Below are 17,651 nucleotides of genomic sequence, written 5' to 3' on the forward strand. Positions count from 1 at the left end.
AGTGAGCGATTTGTCTGCTGCATAAATCAGTTTGCTCTGGAGCCATCCTTCCTGAGCTGAGACAAAAATGTGTGAGCTGGAGGCTAAAAAACTGTGAGCTAGCTCACACTAATTCAGCTTAGGTGACTGGTGTGCTGCATTCCTGTCGGTACTTGGAAGGGAGACCTCCAAGGAAGACTTTGCTGAAGCAGGCAGTGGCAAACCACCTCTTCTTCTCACTTGCCTTGAACGCCCCTCGCTGGGGTCACCATAAGTTGGCTCTGACTTGATGGCACTTTACACACACGCACAATGAAGAAGAACAGACTGGTCAAATCCTGGAATGTAGCCTTCATGTGCAAAGGCTGTGTATGTCATAATGCCACTTGCTTTGGGTTCCCACTGGGGGCAGCTCCACCCATTGTGAGATGTTTGTTGTTTTCTCCAAAAGCTCTGGTTCTCCACTGTAGAAAATGGAAAGCTGAACTAGATGGGAGCCAAAGTTATGCCTAGGGTGCAAACTAAACCTTGGGCTAGTCCTGGATGGGCCACCCTACCAAGTACATTTGGACTGGTGGGTCACCATGCTGAAAAGGTTGGGTAACCACTGTTGTAAAAAAACTGCCTTGAAAAGCCTGACAAATCGATGTCAACACTGGGGGTGCGGCCAAGGTAATCCGTTCCTCCTTCAAATGAAACGGGAACAAAGCCAAAGAAATTTGCACTGATAAAGCCAAAAGTGCCAACTTCTATCTTTCCGCCCCGTGCAAGTATCTAATTGCATTGTTTTTTCCCTTGTATTATATCAGAAAGACAGGCCATACATGTGGTTATCTTTCAGTTCCCTTATTGCTTTTGAGTGTTATCAGTGCAGCGGGTTCTCTGTATTAACCACCCTCTCTTTCTACCCTCCCCGCCAAACTTGTTTTAAATACAAAGCTGGACAAATTTTACAATTAAGTGTTATCAATACGGAACACTTCTTTTTTTTCATGCCTGTAATCCCTGGTGTGATAGAGAAATGTAGTTAACATGGATAGTTTTCCATTCCTCCCCACCAAAAAAACAAATGGAGGGAGAGTTGATCCTTAACAGTTCGCTATGACCTAGTTCCACTCCATCAGCTAGGACTGTCGAATGAAGGGCCTTATCTATTTCTAAATGTACTGTGCTTTTAATCTAAACCCACTCTCTCCCGGCGGAATTGCTATTCAGAAGGCTTCAGCCTGTCTTTGGGAAGTTATTTGATTTCTGAATTCTTTTACCAAATAAGAGGCAGGGATTGGTATTGTGGCGTTGCGATAAGCTTGCTTCTGATGTACTGTGCCTTGTGAACAGCTGGCTGTGCAGGCGCAGAATTCCTTGCCCTCCGGCAGCAGCGCTCCTTTGTACAGTGTGCGCATTTGCATGTGCGGCACAATGGGAACAATGGTGGATGGTTTGCAGACGCTTTCTGCAGGTGACGGCAGGCTGCCGTCTTCTATGGGGAGCCCTGTCCCTCTTAAACAAGGGCTTGGCTGGCCGGATGGCTAGGAGGCAACATTAGTGGGGATGAGCTGAAATGAAGACTGCTTTGAAAAGAAGGCCTGCTTGTTCATTTATTGTATTTAACAACCTGGACTCCAGACATTGCCCCCCAAGTGGATTATATGATGAAAGGTAGCAAATAAAATTTAAATCTCATTTGTTGTTGTTCAGTCGCACAGTCAAGTCCGATTCTTCGCGACACCATGGACCAGATCATGGCAGGCCTTCTGGTCTTCCGCCGTCTTCCGAAGTTTGCTCAACTTCATGTTCGTTGCATCTATGACACTGTCTAACCATCTCATCCTTTGCCGTCCCCGTCTTCTTTGACCTTCAGTCTTTCCCAGCATCAGGGTCTTCTCCAGTGAGTGCTCTCTTCTCATTGGGTGGCCAAAGTATTTGAGCTTTAGTTTCATTATCTGGCCTTCCAGGGCCTCGATGAATCACAAGCGGGAATTAAGATTGCTGGGGAAAAGATCAACAACCTCAGATATGCAGACGATACCACTCTGATGGCAGAAAGTGAAGAGGACCTTAAGAGCCTTTTGCTCAGGGTAAAAGAGGAGAGTGCAAAAGTGGGCTTGAAGATCAACATCAAAAAAACTAAGATCATGGCATCCGGCCCCATCACTCCTTGGCAAATAGAAGGGGAAGTCGTGGAAGTAGTGACAGACTTCACGTTCCTGGGATCCCAGATCACTGCAGACTGTGACAGCAGCCATGAAATTAAAAGACGCCTGCTCCTTGGGAGGAAAGCGATGGCGAACCTAAGCAGCATGATAAAAAGTAGAGACATCACCCTGCCAACAAAAGTCCGCATGGTCAAAGCAATGGTATTCCCAGTAGTCATGTATGGCTGCGAGAGTTGGACTCTAAGGAAGGCCGAGCGCCGAAGAATAGATTCTTTTGAACTATGGTACTGGAGAAGGCTCTTGAGAGTCCCTTGGACTGCAAGAAGATCCAATCAGTCAATCCTAAAAAAAATCAACCCTGACTGTTCCCTGGAAGGCCAGATAATGAAACTGAAGCTCAAATACTCTTAAACCAATCTGAGTCAGTTAACGCTGGGTAGAATACATGCATGTTAACTGTTCTAAGATCTCCCAAAGGGCTTCTAGTGCCCTGGCCCCACTGCTGGACCTCCTGATGGCCCCTGGTATCTTTGGCCACTGTGTGACAGAGTGTTGGACTGGATGGGCCATTGGCCTGATCCAGCACCGGCTTCTCTTATGTTCTTATAAGATGAATGTATGAACATACAAAGCTGCCGTACACTGAATCAGACTCTTGGTCCATCAAAGGCAGGACCGTCAACTCAGACTGGCAGTGACTCTCCAGGGTCTCCAGCAGAAGTCTTTCACATCACCTTACTACATGATCCTTCTAACTGCAGATATTGAACCCGGGACCTTCTGCGTGCTAAGCAGATGCTCTCCCACTGAGCTGCAGGCCCTCCCAAAGGTACTCCCGCATTATAGGATTGGGGTCAATGCTGAAAAGGCTGTGTTATGTATTGCCACCATTTGAAAGAGGTGATACCAAAAGCGGGTTCTCGCAGCCTGGCTGCATCCTGGTAGATGGTTCATACCGGGGAAGGCAGTTGTCCAGGGGCCTCTGCCTCCAACCCTTTAGATCGTCACAGCCCAGAGCAGCACTGTTACTTGTGCCTCGATTTGGTATTCAGTGTAAATTCATCAAAACACAGGCATAATGTCATTTTGGCAGTAGGTACCCGACACCAGGAGTGCAGCTGTAAGAACATAAGAGATGCCAATGTTGGATCAGGCCAAAGGCCCATCCAGTCCAATACTCTGTATCACACAGTGGCCAGAAATACCAGTGCCATCAGGAGGTCCACCAGTGGGTCCAGGACATTAGAAGCCCTGCCACAGTTGACCCCCCCCAAGCACCAAGATGACAGAGCATCACTTGCCCCAGAGCCCCTATCTATACCTTGTGACTAATAGCCACTGATGGACCTCTGCTCCATATGCTTATCTAATTCCCTTTTGAAGCCGTCCATGCTTGTAGCCGCCACCACTTCCTGTGGCAGTGAATTCCAAGTGTTAATCACTCTTTGGGGCTGTGTTTCAGATTAGTTTATTATTAACTTCTGTGAGGCTGAAGTCGATCGATAATCGGATGTGGCCTTGGCAGTGATATTGAGAGCAATGGCAACATCAGAACAGCTCTGTGGGAGTCCTGCTTGAGGATGAAGAAGCAATGTGGGAGCAGGAGGGGAATCTTAGCTGCGCAGGGAAGGGGGTCCTTCTTCCTTCCATGAGGGCTTTGGTTGCTGCTGACTCTTTCCTCCTTCGCATGACCGGTAGCTTTGAGGCAGGCATGATCTCTAGGGTTGGTGGCCGTCTTCTGCCCTTGATACCACTTTCTGAGGTAGGGGAAGGTGAGCTCAGGGTCCATCTCAACATCTTGAGGGGAGATAGGGTATGTTGACCCTTTCGGGTTGGCAGGAGCTACCTTCCATCGAATGGGGGGCTCCTGGGTCCTTTCTGGGGTCTTCTGCTGCCATCGCATCAGGGGGGTGGGGTTGTCTAGTTTTGGGGGCAAAATTGTGGTTCTTCGCCTTCAAAACCATGGCATTTGCCCAAAAACTAGAGTGTCACCCCGACGTACCCGACGCGATGACGTCAATCCCGGGGATGTTGTCGTGTCTGTCTCAGGCTGCTGTGCTCTGAGTGATTTTGAAAGTTTACTTTGTAGCAAGGAAACTGGCCCTGGGCAGTTGGTTCAGAGCACCACCTTCCTGCTCGGCTGTGCAGTTCCTTTCTGGGTAACTGATTATGAAGGAGTCTGACAAGCTGCCTGGTGAGGCCCATTTGGCCAGTGCGGTCTTCTCTGACTTTCGAGGATCCCAGGAAAGGGGTCTTCCCTGTCATTCTGCAGGTGAATGGTGGAGGGACGGGAGAAGACTAAAGGTGTGGAGTCTTTCAGCAAAAAAGAATGTGTGCCCTGCCACAGGTCTGTCAGTTCTCCTGTCTCCTGATGATCCAAGATAAGGTATAGAATAAGAGGGTTCTAAAAACATTCCGTTAGCTGTTCAATAACTGATTAAAGAAGTTAGCAGGTCACGAAATATTCGTGATGGTTGCTTTTTTTGGAACCATTTAAAAGTACCAGTCCATCCAACAAGCCCTCACACGTCTGTGACCATCCCCAGCTGTCTCCTGATTTGTGTCCACAGGCCAACAAGGATAAATGGTAGGTCTCCCGAGCCTCTGGCAGGCTGCATAGGGTTGCCAACCTCCGGGGGGTGGCTGGAGATCTCCTGGGATTACAGCTAATCTCCAGGTGACAGATCAGTTCCCGCAGAGACAGTGGCTGCTTTGGAAGGCGGACTCTGACATTATATCACATTCAAGTCCCTCTTCTCCCTAAACCTGGGGTGTCAAACACGCAGCCCAGGGGCCGGATCAGGCCCCCCCAGAGGGCTTCTCTCAGGCCCGCAGTGGAACTGGCTGTCTTCTGCTTCTTCTTCCAGTTCTGCTGCTGCTGCATCATCGTAGGTTTGCAGCTTACAGATACACACCTGTCAGTTATCAGACACTGTTAAATGAAAAAAAATGTTGCAAGAGTGCTAATGTTTTAAGCATGTTTTTATTTTAAGTTAAAAAAAAACCCTTTGTGTTTGTGTCCTTTATAAAGTTTAGCTCTCCACCAGCTGGCATTACATTTTATGACGCACATGGCCCAGCCCAACAAGGTCTCATTTATGTCAGATCCAACCCTCATAACAAATGAGTTTGACACCCCTGCCTTAAACCCTATCCTCCTCAATCTCCACACCAAAAATCTCCAAGTATTTCCCCTAAGGCTGCAGTGTATAGGTGGTAGGTCCTGTTTGACTTGGCAAAAGCTGACCAGGCCCGGCGTGCATTTTAATAAACAAAAGCTATGCGGCTTCTTGTTAGAAGGCAAAGCCATCTTAATAGTTTTTTATTCCCCATTATAGCGGTATACCACAATGGCCTCATAAAATAAGCAAGGGTCCCTTTAACTTGCAGCCCTTTGCGATTAATCAACTTATACTTTAGTTAATTAAAAGGCTGATTAAGGCTTGTAGTCCAAAGGGGGGAAATGATCTCTTTTCGGACCAGCTGCTTTTGCCAGCTTTCAAGCTGTACCGAATCCTTCGTTGGCCTGTGACAAAAAACCTTGTGTGACTCAGAAGTTCGTAACAATTCTCTGACAACTCCCCTTGCTTAAAAGCTAATGTACTCTTTAGAGAGGTTGGCCTGATAAGAGGCCTGCCTATTTTTGAAGCTCCTATACCAAAATGATACCCTTATAAAAGCTTGTCTCATATTTGTACTCTTTAAAAAAAGAGAAAGTGCTAAAATTATGTTATAATGCCAGTAATTTTCCCGTCTTCTTGTAAGCTAGCTAAAAAGTTGTCAAATGTGGTGGGTGGGGGGTGTATTTTAGCCTTTCCCCACATCTCTGACTGGGGCTGTTGCCTCAGCGCAAGGGCACGCCTGTCTTTCAGACTGCTGCCCAGCCTCCTGGTTGCTTGAAGAAAAACCACACCTATATCCCAAGGTAGAAAGAAGAAATATTTTGCTGCCCTCAGCATGGGAGCTGTGTTTGGGGGTCACACTAGTGTCTATCGGAATCAGGTGGTGATTGTAGGTGAAAACTAATTTGGGGAAATATAGGGGGTCATGAAGACCAGGATTAGAAGAAATGGGGGGGGGTCACAAAGATCATTATTAGAAGAGCAAAGATTTCGCTATACTAAATCCAGGGTCCTCAACCTTTCCCCCCTTTTTAATTTTTTAAATTTTTTGTGAGTATTGTGTGTGAATATATGTATGTGCTTGCGAGCCTGGAAGTCATGGTGACTTCTGGTGACCCCTCCTGGGGTTCGAACATTCCAAATAGGTGGCTTGATATTGCCTGCCTCTGCATCTAAGCCCTGGTATTCCTTGGAGGTCACCCTTCCAACTACTTGCTAGGGTTGGCTGTGCTTAGCTTCCGAGCTCTGACAAGATTGGACTTGCCTGTGCTATCCAACCTTTTTGAGCCTGTGGACACCCTTAGAATTCTGACACGGGATGGTGATGGGCGCAACCACAAAATGGCTGCCATGGGAGGCGGAGCCAATGATAAAAGGGGTGCTGCGGGAGGTGGAGCCACACACACAGAGGAAGCCCAAGTGCAGGGGGAAAGGGTCATTAAAAAAATACACACTGGAAATGAGGAGTGAGAAAGAATAAAACCAAGTGTGGTGGCGGCTCCCACTGAAACACCGTTACTTTAATTTACCCAGCCAATTGGAACTCCAGTGCCAGTGAGAAGCCCTGGGTTGCCAATCCCCAGTTGAGGGCAAGGGATTGCCGGGTTTTGTGTGGTCCTGCCGGCAAGAGGAAATCCTGCCCCCATCAGCAACGTTGTGTTGTATGCCTATGTCACCCAGAAGTGGTGTTTTGGGGGCAAAACTCTATGGTTCAAGGCCGATTTCAGGATATAGTTTTGCCCAGAAACCAGAGCATTGCCCCCAATGTGCCTACATCACTTCTAAGTGACATAGGCACAGTGTAGCACTTCTCCCGACCCCCACCCCCCTGCTGGCACACCGTTGGAACCTGGCAACCCTAACCCTTGGTCAATTGAGCAGGAGAAAAAAACTGTCTTTGAGGCAGGAGACAACAGGTTTAAGTTGCTTCCTTTTGTGTAAGGGCTCAACCAGGCAAGAGGATTACTCAGGCTGCCCGTACATTACAAACTTCACGCTCATGCGTCCTCAGCTTGCCTTGCACATTTGTAGGGAACCGGAAGTTGTTTAATCTTTCAGCCTCCCCTAAGTCTTGCTGCTTGAAATTGGGCCCTGTACATTTTTGATAAGCCTTTTAAAGGGGGGGGGGATTGTTCTTCTTAAATGTATTCTTTAAATTGTTAAAAAAGCAGAGAGTTCAGTTTCAGCTAGTGAAACTGAGTGGAGATTGAAGGACACCCTCTTCTCAGCCTGTATAGCCCCGAGGTAAATTGAGGCTACACAAGCCTAGTCATTGTATGAATTAAATAGGATACATATCCTTTGTCTCTCCTATTTGAGCGATAATGTTCCTGAAGACTCTTACTCCTGGCCATATCCATGTCAATAAGCATTAGCGTTTTCTAAGTGTGTATTGCTAGGTTGCTTTGGTAATGATAATCACTATTCTTACCTGTAACCTGGTGATGTGGAAGCATTTAAATCTATCAACATAGCTTTTATGTGGAGATTCCCCAAAAGCTTCTTTTATATAAAAAAGGAACTTTTTAATACAAAAAAGGAACTTTCTAGGACACGTTTGGCATGCTAGTGTTTCAGTTTGTCCTTGGGATTTTAAGGCATCGTCATGTGTGTTTGTGTTCAAGGCGTGGGTACGCTTTCCGTGACAACAGATGTCCTGCTTAATAAAATATTCAGTCCGGTGACATACATAGGGTGGTGCCAGCTTTGGCGAAATAGACAAGGCCGCAGGCGGAATCTTAACAGATCATTTTCTGTGGTTATAGCCAAAGGTTGCCGATAGACGCGTGGGGTCATAAACAAAAACTGAGTCATGCTTTTTATTAACACTATTTAAAATATCACACAACTGCATGTGCTGCTCCATACTGCTTGCATGGTGTTTTGTGAAGGATGTGGCATTGTGGTGCTTTGAGTGGCCCTAATAAAAGGTGTAGAACTTTTTCGGAGTTTTCACCTATTTTTATTGGCACGTCTGGTATAAGTCTTTACGAGCGTCAGGGATTTCTGCAGAGCAGTGCATTTGCATTTGCTTTTTACTGTGTTGCCCACCTGCAGAGCACCGTTGCTGTCTCTTCAGATGTAAAAAGCGCACTTGAAGCATTGTCAGACTTATTAAAAAAATGAACACTTGCTTCACTACAACAATAGAGGGGTATGGTGTTTCTAATGGAGTTCTACCTTTTAAAAAAGATGTTAACAGTTGTGAAGTCCCTTTCCCAAGAACTCGTGTGCACAGGAAGTCCAACCAACATGTGTATAATAGAAAATATAATACAATAGCAAACAGCCATAAACGTGGACATAGCTAGTTAGCTGCTTTACTTTCACGCATGTCCGAGGGAGAGTTCAGGCTTGATTTGATCTGGAACCCATGGATTTGTCTCCTTGGAGGTCTGTGATATTTGTAAAACTCTCCTCCAACACCACATTTCAAATGAATCCGCTTTTTTCCTGTCAGCTTTCTTCACTGGCCAACGTCCACATCCATACCTAGGAACAGGGAGTACCAGGGGTCATTTCCTGCAGGAGCGCACAGGAGCGGAGCTCTGGCAGTAAAGAGCCCAGGGGGCGGGCACATGCAACAAGCCCCACCCCCTGCTTCCAGCAGCCCTGAGTCAGAGCAAGAAGCAGCCAGGTAAGTTGCAGATCTCCCCCCGCCCCCCCGGTCCAAAACAGTCCAGGGGCACCTTTAAGACCAAGTTTTATTCAGGTACAAGCTCTCCCTCCTCTGCGAGGACAGATCTGCGCGTTCCCCCCCCCAATAGCGTGCAATCCAAAACAGTCCAGTGGCATTTTTAAGACCAAGTCTTATTCAGGTACAAGCTCTCCCTCCTCTGTGAGGACAGAACTGCACATCCCCCCGCAATAGCTTGCAATCCAAAACAATCCAGTGGAACCTGAGTGGTGGGTGTTGCCTTCTGATACACTTCTGGTGATGTCAGGGGGTGTGGAATATGCAAATAAGTTATGCTAATGAGTTATGCTAATGAGCTCCTGCACCTCTTTTTCTATGAGATGACCCCTGGGGAGTACTATGGCAACACGTCCTTACACTTAAAGAATCTTTGCAGTCTTCATGGTGCAGATGTTCCAACTTTCTGTAAACTTTTTTTCGTAGTTCTTTGTTGCCTGGTGCATTAGCTTACCCCTCCCCCTCTTTGCTATCAGGCTTTTTTCTGTATCTACTGCCAAGTGGTGCACAATAATGAAATGACAGTGAAAGCTCTTTGTGCTATGGGCTACGAAGGGGTAGCCATTAATTAAAAAAAGAACACACCATAACGTCAAAAATACATTTTTTCCCCTTTCAACCCACAAATACTGCTTAATCTTGCAAAAATATGGGTGGAGAATAGATTTCCTGCCTCGTGTGTGCATTTAAAACCATAAACACTTCAGTCTGATATTTCAGATCGTAGAGCACGTGTGAGTAATGCTCCCTCTAAGCTGTGGAGTCTTGTGAGCAAGAATTCTACTTTGTGAGCTACTGGCATTCAAGTTGGGAGCGAGCGATTTGGCTGCTGCATAAAGTAGTTGGCTCCGGAGCAGTAACTGACCAGGAGTGAGATCTTGTGCTCATGGTAGATAACTCAGTGAAAATGTCGAGATAGTGTGCGACTGCAATAAAAATATGTGAATACTATGCTGGGGGTTATTAGGAAGGGGATGGAAAACAATTCAGCCAGTATCATAATTTTTGTTGTTGTTCAGTCGCACAGTCGAGTACGACTCTTTGCGACCCCATGGACCAGCTCCCGCCAGGCCATCCTGTCTTCCGCTGTCCTCTGAAGTTGGCTCAATTTCATGTTCCTTGCATCTCTGACACTGTCTAACCATCTCATCCTTTGCTGTCCCCGTCTTCTTTGACCTTCAATCTTTCCCAGCATCAGGGTCTTCTCCAGTGAGTGCTCCCTTCTCATTGGGTGGCCAAAGTATCATAATGCCCCTGTATAAATCGATGGTGCGGCCTCATTTGGAGTACTGTGTACAGTTCTGGTCACCACACCTCAAAGAAGATATTATAGCATTGGGAAAAGGGCAGAAAAGGGCAACTAAAATGATTAAGGGGATGGAACACCTTCTCTATGAAGAAAGGTTAAAGAGATTAGAGGTCTTTAGTCTGGAGAAATGATGATTGAGGGATGACATGATATAGGTTTACAAAATTATGCATGGGATAGAGCAGGTAGAGAAAGAAGTACTTTTCTCCCTTTCTCACAATAGAAGAACTTGTGGGTACTCGATGAAAGTAATGAGTAGTAAGTTTAGAATAGATAAAAGGAAAAGAGCCAGTTTGGTGTAGTGGTTAAGTGCGAGGACTCTAATCTGGGAGAACCGGGTTTGGTTCCCCGCTCCTCCACTTGCACCTGCTGGATGATCTTGGGCAAGCCGTAGTTCTGATAGAGCTGTTCTTGAAAAAGAGCAGTCTCTGTCGGAGCTCTCTCAGCCCCACCTACCCCACAGGGTGTCTGTTGTGGGGAGGGGAAGGGAAAGGAGTTTGTAAGCTGCTCTGAGACTCCTTTGGGTAGTGAAGGGCGGGGTATGAATCCAATCTCTTCTCTTCTTCTTCTTCTACTTCTTCACTCAAAGAGTAATGAACACATTGAATTCACTGCTACAGAAAGTGGTGGCAGCTACAAGCATAGACAGCTTTAAGAAAGGACTGGATCAACATATGGAGCAGAGGCCCATCAGTGGCTATTAGCCACAAGATATAGATTGAGCACTCTATCTGGGGCAGTGGTGCTCTGTGTTCTTGGTGCCTGGGAGGCAACAGCAGGAGGACTTCTGGGGTTCCGGCCCAGCTGGTGGACCTCCTGATGGCAGCTGGGTTTTGGCCACTGTGTGACACAGAGTGTTGGACTGGATGGGCTATTGGCCTGGTCCAACATGACTTCTCTTAAGTTGTAAGCGGAGTTTGTAAGCTGCTCTGAGACTCCTTTGGGTAGTGAAGGGCGGGGTATAAATCCAATCTCTTCTTCTTCTCCTCCTCATGTTCTTAATGTTGTTTCAGCGGCACCTGTCACCACAGTGTTGGTTTTATTCTCTTCTCTTTCCTGGTGAATTTTTCTAGTTACCCCTTTCCCCCCCTGCACTTGAGGTTCAGCTGTTTTGTGGTTACGTCTATCACCCTGTGTCCAAATTCCCAAGGTGCCCATAGGCTCAAAGACTTTTGGGACCCCTAGTCTAAAACATGTTCTAGATCTGTAGAATAATGCCATATGGGTTGCCTTTCCCACACACCGCATTTCATGCACCGAAGGTAGCAGCGCCTCAAGATATGACCATGGCTATAAACATCACTACTGATGCTGTAATAACTTTTACTGCCCAGGAATTCCTTTACCTTTAGAATCCCATAATAATGGTTGTCATTCTGCCATAGAAAATAGGTCTCTGTTTGGATGCGGATGGTGTTCCGGAAAAACAAACAAAAAACCAACCCTCAACCTTTACATCCGTGCAGCACAACACTGATATTTATTTCTAAATGGTTTTCAAAGGTTACTGTGTCATTTAGCATTATTTTTCTTATCTGCAAACCAAAGCTCGGTGTACAGTCGCCTCGCGGTTTCTATTATCTTGGCAGTGGCAGGCTTCCCTGATACCATAATTTCAGGAATTCCACCCCCCCCCCGCCGCCCTTCTTTTCATATGTGTTTAATGGTTGTAAAGAATATACCCTTGTGCCCCTGTCCACCTGTATTTCTGACCTGTACCTTAAATATGCCATTAGCGTGAATCTCTGCGTTTTCCAGTGTCCGCTTTGGCAGAATCTGTGGCAGTCTGAATATAATTCTGCTGCCCTGCAGTGAAAGGATCTTTGACGCCTCCACCTCCTCTGCACTTGTGTCAACACGGGTGATTTTTCAAGTTTCCCGTTTACAAATGTGAAATATCCTCTCTCTGGAGCAGCTGCAGCTGGGACGTATTGTCATTTTCTTTCAGACATAAAGACGTTGAGATTTGAAGCTTTGTGTGTGGGAGGTGCTGTGGCTCAGGGGTAGAGCATAGGCCCGGAGCCAGGATATTGTGGCTTGTTGAGCAAATTTATTTTCTGGTGGGGCTGAAGTTCCCAGTGCGGAAAGAAAAGCCATTTAGCTAAAAGAAAGCTGTTACCAGGACATATCTCTAAATTGCAAGCTGTCAGCCACTTTAGATGATAGTTCTCAGCTGCTGCAAGTTAATCACCTCTGCGAACCTAAACAGCAATTCTGATAAGAATCTGGCAGGTGGGAATGAGGACAGCAAGAAAACTAACACTTAGGCAGAAAAAAATTGCTTAAAGGAGGCCAGTTTCTTGACACAGAGTTAGAAGGGATCCTAGAGGTCACCTACTCCAACCGCTTGCTCAGTGCTGGAATCAATCGACTACAGCACCCCAGTCTGCTTAAAGGAGCACACGCCTTTAAAAATATTTTAAAATGATTGAAAAAAGCATTTGCAGGAGAAACTCTTTTGGGGCTGTGCCTTTAAGAAAGGGGGCAGAACCCTCAAAAGCCCCACCATAGCTATGGGCCTGGTAGAGGATCTGCTTGGCATACAGAAGGTCCTGGGCCTAATCCCTGGCATTGCCAGCTATGAGGACCAGGTCAGTGGTGATGTGAAAGACCTCTCCCCGAGACCCTGGAGAGCCGCTGCCAGTCTGAGTAGACAGTATTGACTTTGGTGGACAGATGGTCTGATTCAGCATAAGGCTGCTTCGTATGTTCATACGTACACAGGTTCTTAATCATGGTACAAATTTGGGTTGTTCAGTTTTAAATTTTTATTTATTTTATCATTTCTGGTCCGCTTTTCTCGCTGGGACCAGATTTCGCGGAGTGAGTCAATCCAATCAACAAGACGGGACAACCACATTAAATGATGCAAAATGATGTATAATAGTATCCAACTCACACCAAACTGTACACAGCAGCATAGACCATAGTCCCTCATAATTTGTCTGAGTTACATTGCGCAACATTTTGTACACTGCTGTCCTATAAAGCAACATTTTGTACACTGCTGTCTGGAATAATTCAGCCAGGTGAGTGGGCGCCTTCCTGACCTCCTGAGGCAGACCATTCCGCAAGGTGAGGGGGCCACAACAGAGAAGGCACCGCTTACAGGCAGTTGTTGAGTGTGCTCATTTCCAGGCCAGCGTCTCCAGAAGGCCCTGCTTGGATGAGCAAAGCTGTTGTGGCAGAGCACAGGTTGGGAGACATGAAGGTCCAAGGTTATGAAGGGCTTTGTATGTGATAGCTGATACTTTAAACAAGTGTGTGAAAACGACATTCTAAAGCGCCATTGGTGGGGGAAGTAAAAGAAAGAAAAAGAACACGGTGAATTATTAAATAGCAAAGAGATCCGGATTTGAAGCAATCGAGCATCTTGCAGTTTTGCTCTGAAGGGAGCCAGTTCTAACATGTGCGAAGGATCACAAAGAAGAGAGAAAACTGGGCTGTTGGGTTAATTTTTGAGGGGTTAATTTTCAAAGGTTTCCTCACTGTCGCCAATCAGTTTGGGCTTCTTAGTGGGAAAAGGGGAGATGCAAACTTTTCAGTTCAGGCTAGATCAGCCGCTCCGAGCCCTGTAGAGCATGAGGACCCTTTCTTTAACATAAAAAAGAAATATTACACACACCTCCACATGATAGTAGTTATGTTATTAGTATCTGCTGATTGAGAAGAGCCTTACTGAATTCATTGGGAATTGATCCCAAGTATGTGTGCCCTAATGTCTCTTTCCTTATTAACCTCACCTCATAGCTTGCCCTACATCAGAGTCTCAAAAGAGGTGACCCTAATAACGTTGCTGGTTAAGTTCTTCATCTTCTTCACTTCTCCAAAATGGATCAGCTTCATCTTCATCTTTCCCTCGCTGCAGTTCTGCTCCTATTTAATTCTGAATGTAGCAAGGCTGTTCCCTCTGCACTAGGGCTGCCAAGCCGCGGCGGGGGATCCGTGCATCTTCACAGGATCCCTGCCGCGGGGGACAGCGATACGCATTGCACCGCCGTCGCCAGGATATGACACTACGCATCGCTCGGGCAACGGGACTCCAAACAGCCCCGTTGCCAGAGTGACGCGTAGTGTCACATCCTGGCGACGGCGGTGCAATGCGTGTCGCTGTCCCCCACGGCAGGGATCCTGTGAAGACACATGGATCCCCCGCCGCGGCTTGGCAGCCGTACTCTGCACATTCACGCGTGTAAAGTTCGAACGGTGTTTGAGCCGGCACAAATAAGAGGAGGAGGAGTATTTATACCCCGCCCTTCACTCGGAGTCTCAGAGCAGCTTACAATCTCCTTTCTCTTTCTCTCCCCACAACAGACACTGTCACGGCTCAGGTGGGGTGTCACCTGATGCTGCCACCACTCTGGTTCCAGACTCCTCTGAGAAGGCCCAGAGCACCTTCCCAGGCCTTTAGACCTCCCTTTTGGCCGAATAACAGGCGTGAGGAACAGGCAGAGTGAACAGTGAAAATAGTTTATTTTATTAGAGGTCAAACAAACAAGGTGCAGAATTATAACAGTAAGTGGGTGAAAGAAAAGAAATCAAATGCCCTAATGTGTCTAGGCCCAGGGAGCCTGGCTTGGTGTGAGAGCCAGTTTGGTGTAGTGGTTAAGTGTGCGGACTCTAATCTGGGAGAACCGGGCTTGAGTCCCCACTCCTCCACTTGCACCTGGCTGGATGACCTTGGGCAAGCTGTAGCTCTGATAACAGCTGTTCTTGAAAAAGAGCAGTTTCTGTCTGAGCTCTCTCAGCCCCACCTACCTCACAGGGTGTCTGTTGTGGGGAGGGGAAGGGAAAGGAGTTTGTAAGCCGCTCTGACTCCTTTGAGTAGTGAAGGGCGGGGTATAAATCCAATCTCTTCCTCCTCTTCTTCTTCTAAATATATACTGTCCCTAGCTCACTGTTCCAAGTGGCACTAGACTACTCACCCTTCCCTCAGGATGAGGGTCTCTTCCCCACAGCAGCCTCTCTTGCCCCTGTTCCCTGGGAAGAAGAACAGCTTTTCCTGCTGCACCAGATCTTTTATTCCAAGCCCTCCTATTTTTTTATTGGTTAATTTTGGCTCCAAAACCTCTCAGGGGCTTCTGGGAGTTGTAGGCCCAGCCTCACCTACTGCTAGCCAGGCTCCCTGGGCCTAGTAGGCCTCTGGTGGCACAGCCCAGAGCATGACAAGACACCCTGTGAGGTAGGTGGGGCTGAGAGAGCTCTTTTGAGGACTGCTCTTGAGAGAACAGCTCTGAGAGAACTTGTGACTGACCCAAGGTCACACCAGCAGCTGCAAGTGGAAGAGTGGGGAATCAAACCCAATACTCCCAGGTTAGAGTCCACATACCTAACCACTACACCAAACTGGCTCTAATTAGAAAAGGGAATCAAACCTAACTTGCAAATAGAGTTTATCTCTTTCCTTCCTTGCTTCAGGTAAAAATGTAGGTAGGGTTGCCAAACCCCCCCCCCCGATTTGCCAGGGGTCCCCCGTTTTGGGGGGGTTCTACCCACCGCCGGCCAGATGGCCAACAGGGGAAGCCCCACCCCCACCCCCAACACCCACAGCCACCCATCTCTCTCCCTTTAAGTGTGTGGAACCCGTGTTTCCTCCCAAGCCTGATCTCCGCAAGCTTGCAGGGAAATGCCAGCTTCGTGCTCTTAAAAGGGAAATGCGGCTGCTCTTAAAGGGGAAACGCCAGCTCCTGCATTTAAAAGGGAAATGCCGGCTCCTTTAAGTGCAGGGAACTGCCGTTTCTGGAGATCTGGCGCATGGGTGGGTGTGAGGGGGTGGCGGATGTCCCCAACATGATGTCAACACGTTGGGGATGCCCCTCCCCCTCCAGAGGAATGCCCCCAAAGTCCCCCGCTGGGGGTGGAAGATGGACTTGGCAACCCTAAATGTAGGTGAACAGAAATGGAGAGGGTGACACTTTGTCGAGTTGGAGCTTCCAGGAAAGGGTGCTTGTCAAAGATAGCAGAAGGCTGAGTTGAGGGGAAACTTCTCATCTTCCAAACCCTCTCCTCAGGTTTTTCGTGTTAAATTTTCTGGGTACTTGGATAGAAGCATGGAGAGCTTCCTGATCTGAAACAGTCTGCAAAGTGATGGGAGTTCAGACTTTTAGCACTCACCATTTTGGGTGCCTGCCAGGGCTCTCCGAGCTCGAGACAGAAACATGGTGGGGCAGGCGATCTCCCGGGATTACAGGCGACAGAGATCAGCTCACCTGGGGGAAATGGCTGCTTTGGAAAGTGGACTCTGTGGCAAATATCCATGTATTTTCTAACCTGGAGCTGGCCCCATTTTTGTAATTTCTGAATCACCCATATCACCAAGCTCTTTTAGTTACACCTTGTCCACCAAAACCTCCTCTTGGGATTTCAGTCATCCCTCCAATCGATGCCTTATTTGGGAAATATCAGCCGAACTCTTGACAGGGTTTTTTTCTATTGACTTTTCAGGTCTACAAGTATAAATAAGGCTTTGTCCAAGAAACACCTTCATCTGAACTTGAACATCATTGTGATGTTTCTGTTTTGTTTTTGAGAGGGGCTTCAATCAGGATGGGGCACAAAGTTTTATCGGCTCTGGGTCCAGGCACAGGGACCAGAAAAGTAGGGTTGGGCACTGCTCAGGCTGCTGAAGCGGATGTAGTGTAGTTTGGGCCTTTGGCTACTGGTGCGAATGAAGCAGCATGGGATTGGGAAACATGTACCTTGAAGTCCCTTGCATTATCGTAAGACCTTCTTCACCCAAAGAGTGATTAACACATGGAATTCACTGCCACAGGAGGTGGCAGCAGCTGCAAGCATGGACGGCTTCAAGAGGGAATTAGATAAACATATGGAGCAGAGGTCCGTCAGTGGCTATTAGCCACAAGGTATAAATAGGAACTCTGGGGCAAGTGATGCTCTGTATACTTGGTGTTTGGGGGGGCAACAGTGGGAGAGCTTCTAGTGTCCTGGCCCCACTGCTGGACCTCCTGGTAGCACCTGGTATTTTTGGCCACTGTGTGACAGAGTGTTGAACTGGATGGGCCATTGGCCTGATCCAACATTGGCTTCTCTTAACGTTCTTATGAACGCTTGGATCACATGCCTTCAAGGAGATGGAAGGCGTTGCTCCACCGTGGTGCTAATGCATTTTCCAGTGGCATGCTTTATGGCAGCATTACATCAGTTTTGCAGCAATGTTACTAAGCAAGAGAGACTTCCCTACATTCAGGAACCAGCTGCTGTTTCATCCGAAGGGCTGGACTTAGGGTTGTCAAGTGAATTTTACTCACTGGCGGGGGAGCCTCACCGCGCTCCGGGAGCCGTCCCTCGTCATGTGCGCGCGCCGCCAGCACGTCACCAGAAGTGACGCACAACATCGATCACGTTGAGGGCGTGGCCCTGATCGTCGGAGG

Source organism: Gekko japonicus, unplaced genomic scaffold, assembly GCF_001447785.1.
Source record: "Gekko japonicus isolate JY-2015 unplaced genomic scaffold, Gekko_japonicus_V1.1 scaffold526, whole genome shotgun sequence".
In the NCBI taxonomy this organism is placed as follows: Eukaryota; Metazoa; Chordata; class Lepidosauria; order Squamata; family Gekkonidae; genus Gekko; species Gekko japonicus.